Source organism: Conger conger, chromosome 7, assembly GCF_963514075.1.
Source record: "Conger conger chromosome 7, fConCon1.1, whole genome shotgun sequence".
NCBI lineage: Eukaryota > Metazoa > Chordata > Actinopteri > Anguilliformes > Congridae > Conger > Conger conger.
This window is the reverse complement of record NC_083766.1, coordinates 16,979,243-16,989,278: the sequence shown is the minus strand read 5'-3', so window position 1 is coordinate 16,989,278 and position 10,036 is coordinate 16,979,243. Positions and strand designations below refer to the sequence as shown.

The following is a 10,036-nucleotide window of genomic DNA, read 5'->3' as shown; positions in this document are numbered from 1 at the left end:
AAGGTGATAGATATTTTGAAACAAATTTGACCATTGACTCTGAAAGCCAGGAAAATATGACATTATGGTTGATGGAAAATGACCAGGGTGAAACGTAATATAAATGTCAATGCCCACTGCCTCCAGAAACGTTGAAGTAACCGACATTGTACCTTTTATCAGGCGGGTCAGGCCGACGTTTTGCTAAATTTCTGTTACATTATCCGACCTTGCCCTGTTAAATAAAGCTCGGAACAAAGACACATATGCAGTTATACGTTTTGCCGTTGGGTGACGCTGTCAGCTATTCAATAACAAGATACGTTTGTTTAAAAGATGTCCTCCAATTTCCCATAGTTCTGAGTTCAACGACACTTGACCATAGACGTACTACACTATCATTATAGAAGTGAATGTTGCTTGGTTGCTTCCAGCATTTTTGGTAACCAAGAAGAGGAGATTGAAGATTGAAGTCTATGTAGCAAACGGACTCCCTGGCCGAAACGTTAAGTCCAGAAAAAGTAAGTAGCTAGCTGGAAAAACAGATGCCGTTTCAGTAAGAGGTGGACCAAATGTGGAATATATAGCTAAGCAGCTTGCTGCTACTTTCGCTTCCTGGCTTGTTCACGAAAGCGCATGTTATGCGCAGCCAATGATTATGTAGCTAGCATTAGCTAGCTAGCTAACGAGTTAGCCACCTCGAAGTAGACAGGAGACACTGTCGTGTTGAGCTAGAATGGCTATCCAGCTAGTTAACGTCATAGCAAAGTATTTATGTGGTGAAGGTAGGTAGGTAGGTAGGTAGCTAGCTAGCAAGCAAGCTAGTTAGTGCTAGCCGAATCGCGTCCATATCTAACGCAATTAAATCATGCGAAATCATTTCTGGAGTCACCTTAACGAGTTGCTCAGCTTTGAGACTTATGCTAACAAGCTAAGCCAGATAGCTAACAGTTAATGTTGTTTAGCTAGCTAGCTAGCTAGATCTTACCTAGCCCACGAGATTAACATATTTCTAATTTTTGGAGCGCTTTATACCCATCCCAGCTAAAGTGTAGTCTCATAATCTAGTTGGCTATCGGAAGCAAGCAAGCAATCAAGCATGATGCTGTGATGAACACTAAGCACGCACTACGTTAACGTTAGCTAGCTATAAGAGTCACAAAGTTCTGTTTAACTTTACACCAATAAAGCTTACGCTTCTATTGTTAATTGTTTCCAAAGGTATGTTAACGTTAGCTTGACTAGCTAACGTTACTTTTATAGTTGTCCCTGACATGATCACATCTTGCTGGTACCAACTTTCTGAACTGCCATCCCAGGCTAACGTTACTGCTGATGATAGTAGCTATACTAAGTTAAGAGCTTAATATCTGGTTTGATGCCTTCAAAGAGAAATGCAGTGTCATTTACCCCTCCTTTCACATTTAATATAACGTTAGCTGACAAGCTATAGTATGTCGGTGTCCATAGTTTGCCCATTGTAACTCGCGTTTTTGTCAGATTAAATAGTTTTTAGGATCTTACAGTACCTTGTAGCTACAAGTACCTTGTTGTTTTTTTGAATGCATTTGAAATTACTGCTGTGGGTGTGTATTGGAGGTCTATCGATAAACAGAATTATCCTCAACATATTTCAGTGTTTGGTTGAAATTCCTTCAACCTCTTGGAAAAGCAAGTTTAATTTTTGCTAATACCCGATAGCCCAATAAAGAATAATTAATTGCGATTAAGTAAGAGAGTGGTGTGTGGGTGAAGCTGAGTGCAAGCATTATCCTTACTAATGCAACTAGCTGCAGACGAGGGATGATTTGTTCATTTTGTAGTTGGTGTAACGTTGCCCGCTCTGTCCTTGACTGCCTTTTCAACTGAGCGTTCGCACATATCACCATTAACCCTGTGGGATTTCATTCTCAGACTCTCTGCTTAGGAAACATTTTAACTTCACTCATATTGCCATCAGATAATTTAGCTGCCGTGTTAAGAAATGTACTGCCACAGATATAAGGTGCATTGTGTAGTTCTGTTTTTCTCTGAAGCTTTTTTGGAAGAAACACAAGCCTGTCTACTGCCTCTGGCTTGAGACAGTGCTACTTCAGCAAAATATACAGTCAGTGAGCACTTTATTAGGTATTTATTAGACTTCTTTTTAGATGTATTGGTCTTATGCTGCTGTAGCCTATCCACTTAAGAGGTTTGATGCGTTGGGTGTTCAGAGATTCTGTTCTGCATACCACTGTTGTAGTGTGTGCTTCTTTGCATTACTGTTACCTTTCCTGTCAGCTCTGACCAGTCGGGCCATTCTCCTCTGACCTCTCTCATTAACAAGGCATTTTTGCCTTCAGAACTGCTGCTCACTGGATGTTTTTTTTTTTCTCTAAACTCTAAAGACTGTTGTGTGTGAAAATCCCAGGAAATCAGTAGTTTCTGAGCTATTCAAACCACCCTGTCTGGCACCAACAATCATTCCACGGTCAAAGTCACGCATTTCATAGCTATTCTGACATTTGGTCTAAAAAACAGCTGAACCTCTTGACCCCGTCTGATGCTTTTGTGCATTTAGTTTCTGCCACATGATTGACTAATTAAATATTTGCATTAAGAACCTGCTGGACAGGTCTACCTAATAAAGTGCTCAGTAAGTGTATGTGGTTCGTGAGGGTGATCAATTTGGAAAGCTTTTTTATGAACCCGCACTTTACCTGTGTACATGGGTAGGTTCCATGACACTGGGAAATGATGCTACTAAAATTATCTGCCTCTAAGCCGGCATTTTGGGAGTGGGATGGCGGCTAGCATTGTTAGTTTGACGGAGAGTAATTTCTCCCCGTTATAACATAAATTTTTCGTGATTCAGACATTTTGCATGTCATACTAGAACACAAATTCAAATTAATGCCATAATGGGTCCCAATCGATTTATCGCCTAGCCCTAGTTTGGCGACCCATTGGAGGTATGTTCCTGCCTCTTGTCCAGTGCATGCTGGGATGGCTTCAGTCCCCGCGCCCCTGGAATAAGTGGGCTAGATAATGGATTGATGGTTGGATGGATGGATTATTATATGTTCTTCAGTTATTCTAGTCTATTCAAGCTGGTCTGCAGCCATTTGTCCCTTATTATTGATGCTTGAAAGGTGTTGCCGTCATTTCCTTACCTTGTTTTTCATTTCATAACAAAAGATGGGCGGATAAAGCCATGCCCACTGGCACATTTTCGTTACCTGGACAGATGGTGTAAGCACTCTCCTTGCCTTTTTCTTCTGACTCAAATTTTCCTGATTATTAAGCTTCTTGAATGGTGCCAGGCCACGAACAAAGCTAACAAAATCCACTGTATTCCAATTACAAGGGATTATGAAATGTGTCTGTCCGCCAAGTGGTTTGCAGTCCCATGATTTTAAATTCAATTATGCTTCAGGGCATGCCTCTCAGCATTTTGCATAGTTTGAACAAAGTCCATTTGTGTGAGTGAGGTCTTTTGGGAAATTTTGACATGACTAACACCAAGAATGGTCAGCATTTTAATCATTGGCTTAATATTTTGGTAATTTGGAAGCTGGACACACATTTTGTTATGGGTCCTCACATTGTAGGTGGGTTGGGGAGGCGAGGGGGCATCACTCTACTGTAGGTAAAGACTTACCGGCGTTTTAATTTGGATGCAAGATGACTTCTGAACTGCTGCAGTGACACTTTATTCCCATTAAAACCAATAGTAGCATGCTTGTTGTCATTATCTTATTTAAAAATGTGTTTTCAAGCCATAATTTACACCTTTTGGTAATTGTCTGTGAGTGTGAGTAAAATGCTTGCCATCAGGTTGTGGTTGCATTGCATATAAAGCTGTCAAATAGCATTTACTTACCCATCTCATATTTTGCTTCCATGCTTAGTTTTGTTCCGTGGTTATGCTTAGCAGTGCATAATGTGGTTGCAGTATATTCATTTTGCACAATCTTTCGTTCCATTGCTTGACTGAACAAATAATTTGATGAATTTATCTTTGTACATGTTCTGGATATGTTGATTATAGGCTCCATTTTGTTCTCTAAAATCAACAGGGTCCTCATAGAACCCACTCATTCCTTCACAATGACCTGACGGGTTTAATTTGTCTCTTAGTCCCTGGCAGAATTGACGTTTTGCCAATTGTGTTTCACATTAATTTATTCATCTTGTGTTTAGCATGTTTCTCAGGCAGCCTTTTTAACAGCATTTCGTCTCTCAATACATGATTTCTGCCACCTGTATATCTGCCTTCCAAAACCTGACATGTGCATAATTTCATTCAAAGCAAGCTGCTTTATTTGCACACATGACTGTCTAACTTCAGAACATCAAGCGCATTAGCTACTTGTCAATATCAGTACCTTACTGGTTTGCAAAAAGCATGTCCTCCTGAATTATTAAGCAGAACAAATCCCCTTATCTTACAGCTTACTCATCATAACCCTCAAGCTCTCTTTCCTGCTATGTCAGAAGGAGCAAATACCTACCTTATCTATTTGAGCATAAAGCTCTGAAGAAAGCGAGACTTTGAAGGACATGCACTATAAGGAGGCAATACCATTCAGCTACTCCACTTGTCCTGTGGGCTGCAGTGTCTGCAGGCATTTTCTTCAATTGTGTTACATCACCTTATTTCACTAATTTGCTTGTCTGAACAAAGGATGCACCATAATTGGTGAAATCAGGTGGTGTAGTGCATGGTCGGAGCAAATAGCTGCGGCCTGCAGGATGTCGAGTTGAGTAGTGCTGTCCCTGGAGAGTAATTATTATTAATAAATAATAATAATAATAAATAATATTATTATTCCTTTACTTAGAAGGGTGGTCTCATTGAGATCATGATCTTCAAGGCAGACTGACTACAACAAAAGCATATCTGTCTATTTTTTTTTTTTCAGTTATTTTATTCTTTTTTTAATCTCAAACACACAGTACCCATAAATTCAAGCACAGATGGAAATCAGAAGTCAAGAAAGTGAAATAAAACATGTACAAGCATTACTAAAACAAAGTGTGAATAAGAGAGGACCCAAGATAGACCCTTGTGGGACACCTTTACAGATATCATGGAAGCCTGATTTAAGACCATCTGTGACAATTGCTTGTTCTCCCTCTAAGACAGGCACAAAACCAGTTTAGACAGGGCTCCTCCATATCCAATGCAGACAATTTTTTTTATTAAAGCTGCGGTCAACATTAGAGGTGGGGGGAAAACTTCGGCATAGCATTGCCATACATTCTTCTGTGATACAGTAACGACACAATGGCGGCAAGTCCATATTTTATCTCAATACATATATTACAATGCTTGTCATTTTTATAATGATTTTAATGCAGGGCGTGATTTCACGAACCACTCTCCTTGCAGCGCATTAAAATGATATAAATGTCTGGTCATGGAGTATCGTGTTTATAGGCTATCATCTCAATATACCATCGTTGTGAATCCTTAAACTTGTGAAACAATTAGGATAGTTATTTTGGTGAGGCAATTCACATATAAAAGTAAGGTTATTGGCAAGAAATGCCTCATTTCCCCGACAACATGCGAGGGTCAGACTAGATCTGGAAAACAACCGCTGCCATCCTGTAATGAACGTTAGTTTACAGGAGGGCAGTCGCATTAATGCTAATTATTTTAGTAGTAAAACTTCACAAATCCAAACTGTAATTGTCTTATTGTGGTAAATAACTATAGCTTGACTATGAACCTCTTATATGGGGCATGTTTGTCCGCTGTCCAGTAACAATACAACAGAAGTAGTCTAGGGCAAGAACTGGATTAGGTATGGAACAAGCCTCCCCTAGTCAGATACAAATCTGAGCCCTGAAATGTATTATAAGAAAATCATTTCTAACACACTCAATTGGACTATTATCACTCGCGTCATGAGCAAAGACCTGACTGGTAAATACATCTATGTTGTCTGTTAACTAAAATTAAGTCAATTAGTGAAAAGTGTAATGGAATCTTTACATTGAGTCTTGTAGCCTGTGAAATTACTTGGGTGAGATTTAGCTTGTTACACAGTTCTTTTAGACTGGAAGATTCAAAATTGGTTCAGTGTAAAGATATATACATATACTAACGAGAGACTATGAACCGGGCAGGCTTATACGGTGGTGTTATTTGTCGTTTCCTCTAATTATTGGTCCAATTCACATCAATCAAAGTGTTTTACTGTCTGAGATAACCAATAAGCAACTATAATCATAGACCACATTCCTCAGGAAACTACCAACCTTTGTTAACTGGTGGAAGTGTAATGAGAGAAAGTCCGAGGTGGGATTTGAACCCCGGCCTCTCACTTGTCCAAATATTTGTTAGACGAACTCGTTAAGATAGACCAGAATCTTAAAACAAACAGATCTGTCTGCATCTGCTAGAATATACAATCATTGGAAAGAATCCATGTTGAACCTGGGACATTCTGGATCAGCAGGTAGCCTACTATCAGAGAGTGTGGGCATTTTAGACACAAGCAGAGCTGCACTCTGCTTTTTGAAGAGTGGACCAAATCAAGGTCTGTGAAACATTTCTGCCCCCTTTAGTCTAGCCGTTCCTTACTGTTTTTAGGGGAAATGTAGTGAATGCAATGTGCCAATTTCGGTATTCTCCACTGTGACTTTAGTTTTGTTACAGCCTTTGTTACATGTTCATAGGATAAACGGCTCAATCCTGTTTATGCTATATCCGACTACAGATATTGATCATAAATGATATTGTTGAAGTTTTAGAATCCCTTTCAGTTTTTACTGTAATTTTCTGCAGTCAAGACTGCTTTAGAAAATATAAAAATGTATGTAATCTGAAGCCAAAGGCAGTCAATAGCAAGTGAATAATAAACTGAGTGATGTATAATATGTAAATGTTCTGAGCATAACTGCATGCCCTACATTGCATAACCACTCACAGCTAATCATGTCTTGATTGCATTTTCATTTTAACAGTTAACTCAAAAACCCATATAATCAAAGCTGCCAGATTGCAGTTTTACCTAAAGTCAATTCAGACTTTTCGGCCAAAAATAGTCATAATTTCTGAAGGAGCTCTGTGGTTGTTGGGTATGAGGAAACTGTATTTCTAGCCACATTATTAGAGGGACCTGAAAATAGTAAATGTATAGATTTGTTTAATGCTTCACTCAAGTGCTTTCCAAATAAAATGATGGCATTTCAGAATGAATTTTAACCCATCTGCATTCAAAATGCACAGAAGGCCACGGCTGCTGCTAAAATATTTTCTGTAGTGTAATGTGCTATTACAGGTTTAAAAAATGTTTTCCTAGCAGATGCTGTATCTTTTGAGATGATCCAGACTGTTGTACATTAAAAAGAAACATCAGCTGTTCAGTTTCTGATTGCTGACATTAAAACATTAAAACATTGCATATTTGTAATAGCGTCTACAATATCTTAAACGGTGTCATTTTTCTGGGTTCCAAAGCCTGTCGGTGATGCAGAGCTGTGATGAAATTCTGTTCCAACAACATGCTTTAAAATGCTGCTCATATTTATTTGAGCAAAATGGCAGTGTCACACTGTCACACTGCAATCCAGCTAGGCATGCAATTGGACTTCTGCATTATGTTATCTTTAGGTTTTTGTTAATTTAAGTTGGTTGCCTAGTTGTGCAGTGTGACAGTTGGTGTAGAAAATGTGCTACAAGGGTGTAGTAGTAACCCAGTCTTCAACTGTATTTTGAAGATTTGGACCATTTCAAAATCTGAACAAGTTAATACTACCAATGTCGCAACCAGGAAATCTGGAGGAAGTATGTTTGTTATGAATCATTTATTTTAAAATTCATGCACGGCATTGATTCATGTTTTGGCTCATGCTGATCATGACAGACTTTATTTCTGAAAATCACAACCGATGGTTGACCAGCTTCATTTTCTTTCATCATTTACATTTACATTTTTGTCATTTGGCAGACGCTTTTAATCCAAAGCGATTTACAAGTGCATAGGTTCTTCCACAAGTTAAAGCATCACATCCATAACTAGTAAAATACACATGAAGTGTTGTTCTAAACATATATATCCATTGTGGAATCTTTCTCTGCTGCTTAAAGCGTGGTGATATTAGGAAAGAATGATTATGTTCATCTTCTTGAAATTGTTGTCCATTACACAGCTGGAACCTTTAAGTAAGACTTGAAGCCCAACACTATAGGTGGCCTCGATTCAATTTTGTTCTCCAGATTGAGAAATTGGTTGAATAACTCTGCATTTTGTATGCTGAGGAGTTTCATTTCAGCAACAATGCAATTCCATCAACATAAAAAAATGCTAATCCTCACCATGTGGTCACAGTATAGTTGGGGAAAAAACACCCCAGTCTGCCTCTCATCTTCCACTTCCTCCCATTGTTTTTGCACATGGCTAAATATTAAAATGTCCAGTTTCTCATTCAACAGCATCTGCGGTCCCCTGGTGGCATGGACGAATGATGAATTGCATTCAAAAATATGCCTTCACAATCCAGGCAATGGTAAGGCTTCTATATACGTGTTGCAGGCAGACTGTACTGCTTGCTGCAATTTATCTGCAGTACGCTTTCTCAGTCATCCTAGAGTTACAGGCTTTACTGGGAAATTACAAGCGTTAAAAAAATATGAAGTCCAAGGCCTGATGGTTGGATTTGCTTGATGTTGTGGGGAGCTGCACCTTGTCTAGATTTGAAGTTAAAAGATTTTCCCGAAAAAAAATGATTTCCTTAGCTATGAAGTGTCTCACGGGTCAGTTACCCTCTAATTTAGAATTTTGGGCACTGGATCAGATAGAAATACCTGGAGCACTTTAATACAGTCAGGAGATGGCCATCCTTTACATGCCTCAGTACATTTATGTTGGCGTTGGCATCTTAATGGCAAGGGTGCAGGCAGGCAACAACTTTTAGCATTAGAGATACTTTGCTGCCGTTTTATGAGAAAGAGCAAACCGCAATGTTTCGCTCCTTTAATCTCTTACTGAGATGTGTGAAGAGTCATAGAAAGTATCAAAATGGTGTCTAAATCCTGTGATACTCATCCTTTTCTATTGAAACAATGAATCCAACAATGCGAGTCATCATGGATCTGAGTTATTGTGCTTATTTCTGGTTGAAAACATATTATTCAGGAAAGCCAGTTCACTGAGGGCTTTGTAAATGGTTCCAAAAATAGACGAAGGAGCTCTTCGATTCTAAAAATAATGTAAGAGACCTGCAAGAGAATACCTGACCAGACTTCATTTTACATGCCTTAATTTAATATATTTGTTTCATCTGTGAAAGGAATATTATTTTAATGTTTGTTTGGTACTTTGCAGTGGTCAAGGTGATTACATTTTCTGCATTGCATTGTGGGTATGCGGTGTCCCTTTTTAAGGTGCACTAACCTGTTCAGATATTTATACACTGGGATTTTGTGTTGCCTGTCTCATCTTAGCCAAAGTGTGGTTTTGGTGGTGACGGACTGTAAACTGAATGCGAGTGGAACAGAACAGTGTCAACACTCCATTTTATAGGTAAATACTAGCCTTTAAATGTGTTTCTGAGTAATGATGTGAATGTGTTGGCTGCCTAATAGGGCACAGTCAGTGTGAGAGTCTCAGTTGAATTATTTGGGAAATGTTTATTCCATGTTTTTGTCCACTCTGCTGGCAACCACAAATGTTTCAGTTGTACTTCAAGGCATGTATTTCTTTGGCATAGTTGATGACCCGGAAGTGTTTTCAAGAATTTGAATTGACCATACTGTATATTGTGGTGAAATATCTTAATTTAAGTTTTATTTCAGTTTTCATTTTTTAAATTCTTTACGGGGAAATATAGGTTGAAGAACAAAAGCGAAATATGCATTTGCAACAATAAGAACTTTCATTGAATGACTTAGCCGAATCTAATGATCCAATCTAATCTGTGCCAGTGCATATCAAATTGCTGGTGTAAAAAAACCTTACCTGCTAAAACCTGATCTGATCTGCTAAGACCGCACAAATGGGATCTGTGACGGGTGTTCTGGGTGCACTGATTTTTGTGAATTGGCATAATTGCATATGCGTTT

General features: G+C 38.7%; 1 protein-coding gene across 3 annotated transcripts in view; it reads left to right on the top strand.

The window, feature by feature from the left end:
• The first annotated feature begins 359 nt into the window (after positions 1 to 359).
• LOC133132654 (ecto-NOX disulfide-thiol exchanger 2-like) overlaps positions 360 to 10,036 on the top strand; it is a 176,142-nt gene continuing 166,465 nt past the window's right edge. For all 3 annotated transcript variants that reach the window (XM_061248249.1, XM_061248247.1, XM_061248250.1), the window contains exon 1: positions 360 to 500. The gene's annotated coding sequence lies outside the window, so the exon portion shown is untranslated. The remainder of the gene's footprint in view (positions 501 to 10,036) is intronic.